The sequence below is a fragment of the Triticum urartu genome, chromosome 2A, assembly GCF_056163025.1.
Source record: "Triticum urartu cultivar PI428250 chromosome 2A, HENAU_Tu73, whole genome shotgun sequence".
Classification (NCBI taxonomy): domain Eukaryota; kingdom Viridiplantae; phylum Streptophyta; class Magnoliopsida; order Poales; family Poaceae; genus Triticum; species Triticum urartu.
In genome coordinates, this window is record NC_141874.1 from 378,992,517 (window position 1) to 379,007,596 (window position 15,080).

Here is a 15,080-nt window from a genome sequence, read left to right on the forward strand (position 1 = left end):
TTGGCGCTTCGCGCAGAATCCGCTGTCCTCGGTAGTGGGAGGGGAAACCTCGGCACTCTTGAATAGCACCTTCCAGGCATCTTCGTGAGTTGTGTCGAAGAGCCTATTCAGAGTTCGGTGCTGGGCCGGGTCGAACTCCCACAAGTTGAAAGCCCGTTGTTGGCACGGGAGGATCCAGCGGATGAGCATGACCTGGACTACGTTGACGAGTTTGAGCTTCTTGTTCACCATGTTTTGAATACATGTTTGGAGTCCGGTCAGCTCTCCCGAACTACCCCAAGACAGGCCCTTCTCTTGCCAGGAGGTGAGTTGCGTGGGGAAGCCAGATCGGAACTCTGGGGCCGCTGCCCATTTAGGGTCACGCGGCTCGGTGATGTAGAACCACCCCGATTGCCACCCCTTTATGGTCTCCATGAAGGAGCCCTCGAGCCATGTGACGTTGGGCATCTTGCCCACCATGGCGCCTCCGCACTCCGCCTGGCGGCCGCTCACTACCTTCGTCTTGACATTGAAGGTCTTCAGCCATAAGCCGAAGTGGGGCTTGATGCGGAGGAAGGCCTCGCACATGACGATAAACACCAAGATGTTGAGGATGAAGTTCGGGGCCAGATCGTGGAAATCCAGGCCGTAGTAGAACATGAGCCCCCGGACGAATGGGTGGAGAGGGAATCCCAGTCCGCGAAGAAAATGGGTAAGGAACACTACCCTCTCATGGGGCCTGGGGGTGGGGATGAGCTGCCCCTCTTCTGGGAGCCGGTGCGCGATGTCGTCGGGCAGGTATCCGGCTCTCCTCAGCTTCTTGATGTGTCCCTCCGTGACGGAGGAGACCATCCACCTGCCTCCCGCTCCGGACATGGTTGGAGAGGGTTGAGGTGGGAAATGCGGACTTGGGCGCTGGAGCTCGAGTGTGCGAAAGTGGATGAGCAAAGGAGGAAGAAGGCGTGGATGAAAAGGTGAATCATTGTCCCTTTATATGGGCGGCCGAAACTATGCACCCCCACTAGCCTGGTAAAACTCGCTTATCCCCCAAGTGTCGTAATCGATGGCGCGGTTGGGTTACCCACGCCCATATTGATGAGAATCCCGTGATAAGGGGACACGATCTCTGCTTTGACAAGACGTGTCAAAAACTGCCTCGCGTTATGTGCGGGGCTAGTTAAAGGAAATGGTTCGAATAATCACCGGGCCATGGCATAAGGTCGTGTTGCCAAAACAAGTCAGCAAATTAGATTTGCGGAAATATTATTCTCTTTGCGGTGGTATGTGGAACTTATTTTGCAGGGTCGGACACTATCCTTGTATTCAAATTCTTCCGTGGTGTATTCGGAGGAGGAACCCGCCTTGCAATGCCGAAGACAATACTGCGCGCCGGACTCATCGTCATTGAAAGCCTGGTTCAGGGGCTACAGAGGGAGTCCTAGATTAGGGGGTCTCTGGATAGCCGGACTATATCTTTCGGCCGGACTATTAGACTATGAAGATACAAGATTGAAGACTTCGTCTCGTGTCCGGATGGGACTCTACTTGGCGTGGAAGGCAAGCTAGGCAATACGGATATGTATATCTCCTCCTTTGTAACCGACCTTGTGTAACCCTAGCCCTTTCCGGTGTCTATATAAACCGGAGGGTTTTAGTCCGTAGGAAAACACACAATCATACCATAGGCTAGCTTCTAGGGTTTAGCCTCCTTGATCTCGTGGTAGATCTACTCTTGTAATACCCATATCATCAATATTAATCAAGCAGGACGTAGGGTTTTACCTCCATCAAGAGGGCCCGAACCTGGGTAAAACATCGTGTTCCTTGCCTCCTGTTACCATCCGCCTAGACGCACAGTTCGGGACCCCCTACCCGAGATCCGTCGGTTTTGACACCGACACCCACCCTTAACTTTTAACTACGTGAAAATAGTTCGAGCTTGTTCGTTCTATATAAATACTAGTACTATATGTTTTTTCACCTGTGGGGTTGTTCAATGAATGGAGGGCCGGAGAGCACAAGTGAACAATACTACTACTAGTAAGTAGGAGTCGTACAGTTAGTCACCTTAAATAGAGAGTTTGTTTTCTTTAATGCCACGTACACAAATTGAAACGCTTGTTGTGGAGAGAAAAAGATAATCACTCCACTATATATGTATGCAGGGGCCTGGGCACTTGCTTTACTAGGGTTGCTCTCTTCATTCTCTCATCCTCTCCAGATCTAAACAAGAAAGTGGTAGCGACATTTTCTCTCTGCTCACGGCTGGTCAGAGATCAGGCCGGATCCATTCGGCCGGTGTGTGCAGAGGACTAAGGTGCATTGTTCACGCGGTCATCACCGGCGAGGGACGAAACCCACAACTACCAGCGAGGCCCGATCCTTTTCCCATGCCATTTTCTCCGACACAGCGCCGGCTCGGGAGGTCCTCCGACCCTTCTTCCTCCCTGCCGTATTGTGTGCAGATCGGACCTGCCACCGTCGACATCCCGACGACCCTCGGGTATAAGTTCTTCGAAAGCGGCCTTGCTCTACTGCCCCAGCTCCCCACGTGTCTACATGCGCATCTTTTTCTACTTCCATCAGCTCTTCCAAATCCACCTAAATTTTTTGTATTATTAGAGGTAACACTACTTCATGCATTCGAATCTAGGACTTGGTTCAAACAACAAAGAAAGGGGGAAAGTCATAGCATGAATCTATGACTTGATTCAAAGAGGAAATAACAGGGCGAAAGTAGTAGAGACCGCATACCCAGCCGGTCTCTTGGTTGAAAATGGAAATAATGGGAAAACGCGGTACAAACTGGATAAGGAATAGATCTATTATTGGTTGAAAAAAGGATAGAAAGTGGCGGCTGGTGGACAAGTCAATAGAGTATGTCCAGGATTAGATTTTTTGCCCTCACATAGTAAAAGGTCTCCAGGATTAGTTTTGCTTCCCTCACATAGTAAAAGGTCTCTAGGATTAGATTTGCTGCCCTCACATACTAAAAGGTCTCCAGGATTAGATTTGCTGCCCTCACATAGTAAAAGGTCTCCAGGATTAGATTTGCTGCCCTCACAGAGCATGAACAAACTTGACATCACCACTTTATGCCTCCTTGTAGGTACATTGTGCTGATGCGTCCACTGTCGCATGTCCTTATACCAACTTTTTGCTATTGTTAATGTAAGGGCACATGAAAAATGAAGCGATCACACTATTACCTTAAGGACATGTCTAACCAGTGTTATTGTTAATCTAATGCCTCTAGTGATATTATGCAATTAAACTGTGTTACAAATGGTACTCCTGCTGTTTCCCCAGTATGATAAGTAAGTTGCTTCTTTACGCTGCTGAGTGACTTGGTGTCCCCACGGTCCCATGCCCTTAAACCAACTCTTTAGCTGTCGTTGATTTACTGTATCTGGTAAACAAGCAATGCCACCATTAAAGTAATCCCATATTTGACGAATGTCATAGTTGATCGTAATGCTTCTGGTAACATGAATCATTGCTGATGTTTTAAAATTTCTACTGTCCTTGCGTGATTGCCATGAACATAATTAAGATGCTTCTTTTCATTTCGTGTATGTTTCGTATATTCTTATCGACCAACAACTGTTTACTTTATATCTTTTTGTGCAGATAGGGATATCCATTTCACCTTGTTGCTATTGTGACCTTTTGGTGAACTACACAAAACACTTTTTTGGAATGAGTGTCTTGTGCAGTTCAACTAAAATGTCATGTGGGCAACATCTCTCAATTTTGGTGGAACTGCACAAAATGGTGATTGGAGTTTCCAAAATCTCTATCAAATTCTACGGGTAATCTCGTGCAATATTTTATTAGCCTTGCAAGATGAGATGTCACTGTCACCACGATGGCACTTTATTTTAGTGGAACTGCACAAAAGGATAAGCAAATTATAGTTGCACCTTACATGAGCAGGACAGCCAACCTTAATGTTGCTAAATTTTACTGCAACTACTAAAGAAGAACCTGCTAGCTCACGAGAACAAGTACTTCTTGCTAGCTGAATGATGCAATCTTTGCTTCATTTCAAGTGAACTGCAGGAAAAGGAGCATGAATTGAATCATGGCTCTCCAGGTTGGCCTCATCAGTGTGGCGTTGTAGGTTCACCACATCGAGTCATGGCGGCATAGGGCCCCTCACACCGGTCAGTACTGTCCTTTATCAACATGATTGTGCTTTGTCATACTGTGCTAATGTTCTATTTTTTAAATAAAGCTATTCTATCGCAATATTTTCTCGTTTTGGAAATAAAGTTTGCTTAAACTAGTGATGCTATTATAGTAATCATGCTCTTTCTTATCTGTGCAAACAGGAATACTCAATTACAGATGTTGTGATGGTCAAGAGCATTCGCCAAGTTCTTGCGTTGTATGACACAACTAGCCAAGATGGATTTAATCCCGATATTCAGTTTATCAAAAGGCTCTAATGGGTTGGTTCTGAATCTTGCAAGCTAGGAATCAATGAGATGTGTAGGCATCTTTGGTGTACGTATTGTTTGAATCTTATTTGTTGGTTCTGAATCTTGCAAGGTGGGAGACAATGAGATGCGTAGGCATCTTTGATGTACTTATTATTTGAATCTTATTTGTTGGTTCTGAATCTTGCAAGCTGGGAAACATGGCATGGTGATGCAGAGGACAACAACCATAACAAATAATTCAAACTTGGTAGTATTATCTGTGTGAAAGTGCGACAAATGCGCTGATCGTGTGCGTCCTAAGAATAATAATTCTAATCGTTGTTCATGTTGATCCTGTGGCATTGATAGAACGAGCAAATGCATTACTTGTTTTAAGAATAAATTTCTATTAAAGCTAATTAAATTTAAGTAAAGTGACCACTAATAGTTGTTATTACAGTACCAATACAGACCCGCTCGTGAACCGACGTGTGGCCGGAATAGGTTTCTTAATGGAGGCGTTTGCATGCGCCGGGGGTGCATGTTCTATCGGCGTGCAGCTGGCGAGGGAGGGGTAGTAACTGTTGTCGCCTGTACACACTCAATTTACTGTTGAATCCAGTTCCCCAAGAGCTGAAAAACGAACTGCTGCCACCGCCTATCCACTCGTTCACTTGAAGAGACTCCAATGGCGATCCGAGGGGTGTGCTTGCTGGATATGGACTTCAGCAAGGAGTTCACATTTGAGTTCGCCGTGAAGTTCCTTGGCTGCACCAAGCGGAATGTGATGTACACCAACGAGCCGAGTTCAAGAAGTACCTATAGGACGAGAAAGCACAAGGTCGTTGGACTAGACCTTGTGCCCATCCATTCGTCTGCTGATAGGGAGCATCGGATCGCGGTCGCCCAGGAATGCGTGCGGGACGAGGCTCTTGTCTACCACTACTGTTGGGCCATCAGAGGTTCTAGAGCATTCGCTCATTTCATCGGCAGCGCTGACTGCACCTTCACTATGGTGGAGAGAAGGAAGAATGTGATGATTCGGCCATCTGGTGCAACAAGCTTGTCGACATCCAGAAGCAATACAAGATCATCAGCAACGGGCAGGAGAAGGACTCCGTGGTTGACCTCGCCGAGATCATCATCGGCCCATGCTACCGCTGAACACGTGGGAGGTACCTCTGAACCTAGCCTACATAACCTACATGGCCAAGGAGGCATACGCATGCTACGACATGTACAGGCGGATCTTGGACATGTGGGTGTGTCTGCTTCCCGTAACCGACCCGCACATGGACAGCCGCAGTGTCATGATCAAGCATGCCAGGAAGGTCTAGATGTTGTACTTTATCTGTTTAAGGACCTTTATCATCTGACTGTTTCATGCATTAGCCTATGTGTCGTAATTATCTGTTTTGTCTAAAATATTTCATCTAAGAACCCATTAACCTGTTTGCTTTTTTAGTGGCTATTTGCTTATGTATGTAACTAGTTCACTCATCTGTTTAAAAAAACTAGTTCACTCGGCTGCCGTGCTTTGGATCTCCTTCCTCCCAACATATGGGACCAACCACCGATCCATTTGTATTTCTTTATTTTGTTCAATCTTCCGTCCTCTTCCTATACAACGGCTGGACATCATAGCCTATGGCGTTGGCCAGGCCATCCCTCTACTCCCACACATTGCCCGGCGACGGCAGCTCCACCGGCCCACCTTGCACCCGAACTAGTCAACCCTCGTACTCCCCTTTGCCTGCGTCTTCCCCTGCTCCGGTTCATTCGGTCTGAGGTCTCGACGTCGTCCTCCGCCTTGGTGCTCTCGTCGCGGAGCCTCCGTCTGTCGTTCCCAACATGGTCGGCAAAACCGGGAGACAACTGTTTGTCAAGAGCCTGACAGTCTCGGGCCTACCAGGTCCATGGCCTAGGTTTTGTTGTTTAACATGGGCAGCCCACGACATGTTTCAACGTTTTTTGGATCCAGCGGGTATCAAGCAGCCTCTGGGCCTCCCGACCTAGCTTGTCTATAACATCAGCAGCCCAAGTTATGTTTGTTTTTTCAAGACGACGCACAACTTAGTTCTATTTTTTATAAGAATGCAAAACTGAACCTATGTTTTCTTATTTTATTACACACACACACATAGAGACACATATATATATATAATAGAAACAACATAAGGTTCCGTTAAACCTGTTGTTCGTCCAACCATTTTATAGACCTTCCCACTTCTGAATTTTCTCCCACTTTCTTTTTCGATGTAAACTGAGTTTTCTTCCAATACTTTTCCCTAGAACCAACTCAACTGTCCCACGTCCTACAAAATAATAATACCACACGTCCTATTAAATCATCAAATTAAAATGATATTTTATTTCATAAATTGAAAGTTCTTACAAAATAATAGTAATAATTGTTTATATATAACTTGGCAAGTTAACTCCTTGTGATTGCGTACATAAGCTTGCAAAGATTTTACTAACCAATGCAGTAATAGACATGCAATCTTGTGTTTATGTGTTTATGTATTTTCACATAGCCCAGCAAGTCCGCGTATTTCGAGAAAAATGCAAATGTGCTTTAAATTCTACCATAATATATAACTGAGCTGCATAGATGCTACATCATTGTTTCACCCAGCCTACCAAATGGACTGGCTGACATGTGGGCCACTAGGTCGAAGCCTAAGAACTTTCGCACAAAATAAAAATACAAAGGTCGAAGCCTAAGCAAGGCATTGGATTTACATCCAACGGTCGACATTCTTCTTCAGTCTCTCCTCTTCTCCCCCAGCTGCCGGGACCGCCTGCTCCAGCCTCCGGCGTCCAGCGGTGTTGTTTTGTGCGCCTCGCAGCGAAACGCTACCCCGCCGACGGCCAGGCCATCCCTCCACTCCGCACCTCCTGTTCTTCTTTGCCGTGTGTAGGCCCACCCCTCACTTGAACCAGTCAAGTTTCCCACTCCTCTCCGTCTGCGACTCCACTGCCGCGTGTTCCCCATCTCCAGGTCATTCCAGTATGGGGCCTCGCCATCGTCCACCGCCTCGCTGCGCTCGGCGCGGCATGGTCACCAAACGAGAGTCATCGGAAGAGGACTACACATGGAGAGCCTGACGGCTGGGATCCATGAGGTCCATGGTCGCACGCAAGGAAAGTTCCTCCTTATTAAGCTGTTTCCTCCCCCTGACAACTAGGACCCACCGGCTGTGTCTTCGCACGAAAGGAAGTGCCTCCTTGTTATGCGAAAAAAAACTATTCCTCCTGATTATCACTAGGAACCGACAGATTTGGTGGATGACTTGTGGGCCTACTAAGCAGACGCGTATGTAGGGATTTGTCAACTTAATCAACAAATGATTCTACCAGCTGGACCATTGGATGTTAATCAAACAGCCATGCTCCTTCTTCAACCTCTGTTCTTGCTCCTGTCTCCCGTGGGCGGTAGTGCTGCTGCGCACTTGAACCAATCAAGTTTCCCACTCCTCTCCATCTGCGACTCCACTACCGTATCTTCCCCATCTCCGGGTCGTTGCAGTCTGGGGCCTCGCCATCATCCATCGGCCTTGGTGCACTCGGCACGGTGTGGTCAACATTGTCAACAAACAAGAGTCATCAGAAGATGACTATATGTGAGAGGCTGACAGTGGGGACGCACCACGCCCATGCACGCATGCATGCAACTACATCCTTTTTACCCTGAAAAATAATGTTTTCTCCCCCTGACTGCTGGGACCCACCACCTAAATCTTTGCACGCAAGGAAGTGCGTCCTTATTACGGGCAAAAAAAGATTCCCCCTGACAGTTGGGACCCACCAGCTATATCTTCGCACGCAAGGTAGTGCGTCCTTATCCTCCCTGACAGCTAGGACCCACCCGGTCAAAGCGTACGTACCGTTGTCTATCTTGTCGTGAACGTGTACATACATATTGGTCGATCGGTCACTCTGCCACGATGAACCATGGCCAAGTAAGTAGCGGCACATGTTATAGTAGAGCCCCCATGTAGCAGTTCAGGCTATCCCGTCTAAACCGTGTACACGTACATACAGCCACACGCCAAAAAATACGACCACGTACGTACATACGGGCGGGTTCTCGAACGCCTACTTGTGCATACGTACAGCCAGGGCTCATGTACATGGCTGGGTCGGAACGGAGAAACTACGTTGTCATGTTCATCGGGAGCCAACCGGCTTGGATGGAAGAGCCGATCGAAACGAGGCCTGGCGTACCGTAGAACGGAGGAAACGGCCTTGTGTTTGACCGACCACGGTCGAAACGGGATCCTGTTCATCGGGAGGGGTCTGGCGTACCGCAATACGGAGGAAACGGACTTCTCTTGGACCTCCTACGGTCGAAACGGGGTCCTGTTGATCAAGAGGGGTGTGGCCTACCGCAAAACGGAGGAAACAGACTTGTGTTGGAGCGCTATGGTCGAAACGGGGGTCCTGTTCATCGGGAGGGGTGTGGCATACCGCAAAACGGGACTCCACGAGATACTGTTCATCTCCACTGTCGACTGCCTCCGCGGGCTACTGTTCATCCACCGTCCACCTCCTCCAGCCTCCACATGTGACTATTAATCCACGCCGTCTCCCCTCCTCCCTCCACCATCCATTGTTCATCCACGGGCTCCTGTTCAGCCAGCCTCCACCGCTCCTCCACCGGTTACTGTTCAATCGGCCCTCTCCACGGGGTCCTGTTCAACCAACCCTCCACGGGCTACTGTTCATCTAGCCCTTCACCAGCTACTGTTCAACCAGCCCTCCACGGGGTCCTGTTCATCCAGCCCTCCATGGAGTCCTATTCATCCAGCCCCAACCAACTCTATCGAGGTCATGTTCATCCAGCGTTAACGACCTCTACTACCATGGGGTCCTGTTCATCCACCCCCACTGGGAACTGTTCATCCAATCCCCCAACAACACTCACTATTCATCAATAGGCAGCATCGATCGGCTTCAGTTAGCAGCAGTAGCGAAGGAATCACTCAGGTTTAGTTAACAACAAGGGATCGATCGGGGTTCAGTAACGTAGCTAGTGCAATCACTCCGGTTCAGTTAGAGCCCAAGACCTCGCTCGTGTTCTGTTAGAGCGCAATGCCTCGCACACACGTGCGTACGCGTACGAGAGAAACGCGCAAACCTCCATGCATCGCTCGGCCCCGACCACCCACCGTAACCGGGAACTCCACAATATTTTCTTCGCCCTCGCTTCTACCATGTTTTTTCGTCATGAACGGCCCAAAGAATATCATGCAGCTGCGTCTCTATAACACCCACGATGCGGCTATATCTCCCACGTGTCGAGGCACGACTTAGAGGCATAACTGCATGTTGGTTTAGTCGCAAGTGGGGTAATCTTCACACAACCCTATGTACTGAATAAGAAAGGGATAAAGAGTTGGCTTACAATCGCAACTTCACACAAATAACAAGTTAAACATACATCATCTAGAGTACAATCAAGGTCCATCTATGGAACCAAAATAAAGGAAGACAACCCCAAATGCTAGATCCCCGATCGTCCCAACTGGGCTCCACTACTGATCATCTGGAAAAGACACAGAACAACGACTGAGATCTTCATCAATCTCCCACTTGAGTTTGGTAGCATCACCTAGACTGGTATCATCGGCACCTGCAACTGTTTGGAAGTATCTGTGAGTCACGAGGACTCAGCATTCTCACACCCGCGAGATCAAGACTATTTAAGCTTATGGGTAGGATAGGGTAATGAGGTGGAGCTGCAGCAAGCACTAAGCAAATATGGTGGCTAACAAACGCAAATAAGAGCGAGAAGAGAAGCAACACAACGGTCATGAAGCTAGAAGTGTACAAGAAGTGATCCTAAAACTACTTACGCACAACCATAACACACGAACCGTGTTCACTTCCCGGACTCCACCGAAAAGACACCATCACGGCTACACACGCGGCTGATGCATTTTAATTAAGTCAAGTGTCAAGTTCTCTACATCCGGACATTAACAAATTCCCATCTGCCACATAACCGCGGGCACGGCTTTCGAAAGTTTAAACCCTGCAGGGGTGTCCCAACTTAGCCCATCACAAGCTCTCACGGTCAACGAAGGATATTCCTTCTCCTAGAAAGACCCGATCAGTCTCGGAATCCCGGTTACAAGACATTTCGACAATGGTAAAACAAGACCATCAAAGCCGCCCAATGTGCCGACATATCCCGATAGGAGCTGCACATATCTCGTTCTCAGGGCACACCGGATAGGTCAAGCTACGAGTAAAACCAGCCCTCAAGTTTCCCTGAGGTGGCCCCGCAGGCTGCCCGGTTCGGACCAACACTTAGAGAAGCACTGGCCTAGAGGGGTTAAAATAAAGATGACCATCGGGCTCCGAAAATCCAAGGGAAAAGGCTTAGGTTGTTAGGCAAATGTAAAACCAAGGTTGGGCCTTGTTGGAGGAGTTTTATTCAAAGCGAAATGTCAAGGGGTTCCCATAACACCCAACCGCGTAAAGAAAGCAAAATCAAGGAACATAAGACCGGTGTGACGGAAACTAGGGCGGCAAGAGTGAAACAAAACACCAGGCATAAGGCCGAGCCTTCCACCCTTTACCAAGTATATAGATGCATTAATTAAAAATAAAAGATATTGTGGTATCCCAACATATCTGTGTTTCAACATGGAACAATCTTCATTTTCACCTGCAACTAACAACGCTATAAGAGAGGCTGAGCAAAAGCGGTAACTCAGCCAAACAATGGTTTGCTAGGAAGGAGGGTTAAAGTCTTGACATGTCAAAATGGGAGGCATGATATAACAAGTGGTAGGTAGTGTGACATAACGGTAGAGCGAACAACTAGCAAGCAAAGATAGAAGTGATATTGAGAGTATGGTCATCTTGCCTGAGATCCCGCAAGGAAGAAGACGAGTCTAAGAAGTAGACAAACGGACGTAGTCGAATGGATCCTCACAAACGCAACGTTATCGGAACTATCATGAGGAAGCAATACCGAAAAGAAGCAAACAACATGATAAACAAACATCACATAAACATGGCATGATGCACAATCAAGTATGATGCATGTCCGGTTTAATGAGGCATGGCATGGCAAAGTGCACAAACAAAACTACAAGTTAAGTGGAGCTCAATATGCAACGAGTTGCATATCGACGAAACACCACATTTGATTATTTAGTTCACTCCCGGTTATGTACCCAACAATATTAAATATTATTAAACATGGCAAGAAGTGAGGCAAAAGTAAACTACACATTAGACAATTTTAAGTGAGTCCGGAAACAACAAATAACCATTCCGGTAAAACCCCACATGTGCATAACTAGCAATTTTAATGCAAACAATAGTTTTAAACCTTTTAAATGTCATTATCATGATGCGGATGACATATGCAAGTTTTAAGAAATTTTTGCTGAAAATGTTGACATAAGAGATATGAGGTACTTTGTCACCATGGTGGAAAGAAAGGGTGCCACGAGAACGAATCCGAAAATGATGTCGCGGCAACATATCGGTTCCGGTAGCTCATGGGGATACCGATGCAAAAGGAAATGTGACGTGAGCGTGTCATGCAAGATGATGGGGTGATCCCGGTTACCGGGTTCCCACGGGTCTATGGCATGGCAACAAGGAGGAACGTGCAAGCGACCACTCGGACACGGAGCAAAACACGGGCATCTCATACATCACACAAGCATTCGTTCATGTGCGCCTCTGGGTTATACCTTCAAGGCGTGCAATCGGGACGGTTCGGGTTCGTAGAGGGAAGTAGACGTTCTCGCGATGTAGTGGAAGTAATTGTTCACGGCGTCGGTAGTTGTACATGGCAATCGTGGACGAACTTGGAGGGTCATCATTAGTCGTTCACGGGTCTTCAGCGATGGTTGTGGTACACGTTCTGTAGATGTTCGGGCGGTGGTAGTGGTACACAGTGTCGAAGACGAACTTGACGAATCCAGTGTCCCTTCGGGTGTAGTGGCACTCGGCGAAATCCAAGATGGTTTGACGGTTCCAGACAAAGCGGTAGAGGTACTTGGCGTCAATGTGGCCTCCAGGGTTCTTGACGAATTCCACGTCAGATGTAGTCGTTCATATTTGAAGAGGAACTTGGCACGTCCAAAATCTTCGAGGTTCATCGTGTACTTGATATTACGATGTTGTAGTCGAACTTGCCGGTCTTGCTGAACTGAAGGGTAATTGGCATTTTGTAATCCCATATCCAGGGTCATCATGTAGTCGTTCTCTGTGATGGAGTCGACCTTGACGTGTCCAGGGGACGCTCAGGTCGGTGGGGGTTATTGGTCTTGCGGTTCTGGTCAGCTCATCAAAACGCAAGCAGGGCCGATGGATTCATGGGGCAAGACAATACTAACCTTGTGTGAAGGAGGCCATGGAGGCGAAGAAGCTAACCGGAGGCCGGTACAGAGAGCTGCGGGTCATTGCACTTGTCGATGCGGGCGAGCAGAGGCGCGTCCTCCTCCCCGCTCGAACGAGGCAGAGGCGGGGCAGCGGCTTGCAAAGGTGCGAGATCCGTCGGAGATGAAGAGGGCGGCCACGGGACTTGCAGATCCGGCAGATGGGCGTCCAACCTGGCTGGTGCAGGGACGAGGGAGCAACGGCTTGGCGAGCTTGAGGCCATGGCTGCAGGCTGAGGAACGAGGTCCGGCGGGGTGGCGACGCTGCTGGTGGAGGACGGCGTGGGTGAAGAAGGCAGGGGCGCGAGGAGGCGAAGCAGAGGACGGGGAGGTCGGAGGAGCTGTCCTGGGGGCGGCGTAGTCCGACGAGGACGATGTCTGGAGCAGGGCACCATGGCGGGGAGGCGACGTGGCTCCGGTGGAGAAGCACGGACCGGCCACGACGATGGTGGTAGATGCAGAAGGCAGGGCCGCAGGCACCCATGGCCTTGACGAGGGGGTCGGGCGCGAGGCTCCTATGGCGGAGGCAACGAACGGGCGGCGGCCATGGCAAACGAGGAGGTAGGATAGTGAGGTGGCAGCCCAGTCGCAGAGGACGAAGGGGAGACAAGGGAGATGGGGATCGATGGAGATGGGGGATCGGGCGTCGGGTTTCTGGCAGCGCGAGGGAAGGAGATGGGATCAAAGGAAGAGACCGAGAGATGGGAACGGGCTCCCTGTCAGCTAGGGTTAGTGCGGCTGGGCCTAGGGAGGCCGCGGATGGGCTGCTGAGATGCCCAGCTGGGCTGCGGGGAAGCAGGCCGGCCTGGCCGCTGGGCTCTCTCTCTCTCCTTATTTTCTTTAGCAGAAAACAATTAAAGAGAAGAAAAAAAGAAATAGGGGGGTTAGGGAAACAAGTTGGACACGCGGATAAATTTCTCGGACTCACAAAAATGTGCTCGTTCCAAGAAAAATGGAGTGGGCAAAATTGCAAGGTTAAATTCAAACTCATTTGATTCAAATTCAAATGATTTGAATAGGAAGTGAGGGTTAGGAAGGTCCAAAAATGTTCGGATTTTTGGTGGAGCTCTGGAAAATGATGAAAGAATATATGGCAAGGTTGGAGACCAAGAATTGAGATAACGAAGACATTGGGAAAGTTTGCAAGTGTGTTATGGTGAATTCCAAATTAAAGAAATATTTAATATAGCTCCCTAATATTGGGAGGATATGTTATAAAGAGAAGTCACTCTTCCCTCGATTTAAATAGATCAACCATCTATGCAATTTATTAGTTGAGTTGAGATGCAAAGATTAATGACATGATGGCATGATGACATGATGCAATGCAAAAATAAAAGAGCAAGCACAAATGAAACACACGGTGATCACGAAAATATGGAAGTCTTCTGAAGCGTCGGTCTCGGGGCGTCACAGTCTCTGGCCCGCCCAGGACGAAAAGCCCGTTTTCTGTCATGATTTTTTGTCATAGAAGTAGGATCCCACCACATCTATGATGATACCGGGAGTTGTCAGAATTATCGTCATAGAAGTGTCATAAGCATGACAAAAAAATCATTTGGCCCAAAGTGTCACAGATGTATCTTTTTTTGTAGTGATGTGGTAGGCAGACATCGCTAGAGAGGTTTATCAATCGGTGTGTGTAGAAAAGAAGGAGTTGTGGAGACCATGTGAGAATGACCTAAAGAAAATAATGAATGTGCGTGATGGATAGAATGCCGAGGGGGGGAGGGCGACGATGGCGTGTGCATGCACGAGAGAAAGTTAGTGCTAGCTACAAAGGTTAGAGGATATGTGTTGATGATATCCCAAACAAAAGTGTGACACAATGCAATGTGTGTGAAATAGAGGCCTATCTATATCATATATAGAGGGGGCGATCCACGAGAAGAGAGGGAGGGGTCATATATATCGATAGAGTCGAAGAGAGGATCAAGTGTGTGGGTGCGAGATCGATGAAGAGCGCCATCAAAATTGCGTGTGTGCACGTCAAAGATATAGGGCGACTGACCTACTGGAACATCAGAGGGCACATGGCAAGTTTGTGTGTGGCAGGGAGACATGACTAGAGCGCTCGATGTATCGATGTGTGTGGGGGGGGGAGGGGGAGGTAGAGACCTAATTAGAGAGGTAGATCGACTTGTATATGTGTTGAGAAGGAGAGACCTAGCTATGCCTTGGGGGATATTGGTCGACATCCATACATAAGTGAAGGAAGAAAATAGGTTGGGAGAGATAGAGAGGTAGAGTGTCGGAGGGGTGGTGG

The 15,080-nt window shown here is 48.3% G+C and overlaps 1 long non-coding RNA gene across 1 annotated transcript; it reads right to left on the reverse strand.

The window, feature by feature from the left end:
• Positions 1-9,761: 9,761 nt before the first annotated feature.
• Positions 9,762-13,517, reverse strand: LOC125537305 (uncharacterized). The gene is made up of 2 exons (XR_015616497.1): positions 12,125-13,517; positions 9,762-10,047 (listed from the first exon to the last, which is right to left on the reverse strand). It is a non-coding gene; the product is annotated as an uncharacterized LOC125537305 (long non-coding RNA).
• Positions 13,518-15,080: the final 1,563 nt, after the last annotated feature.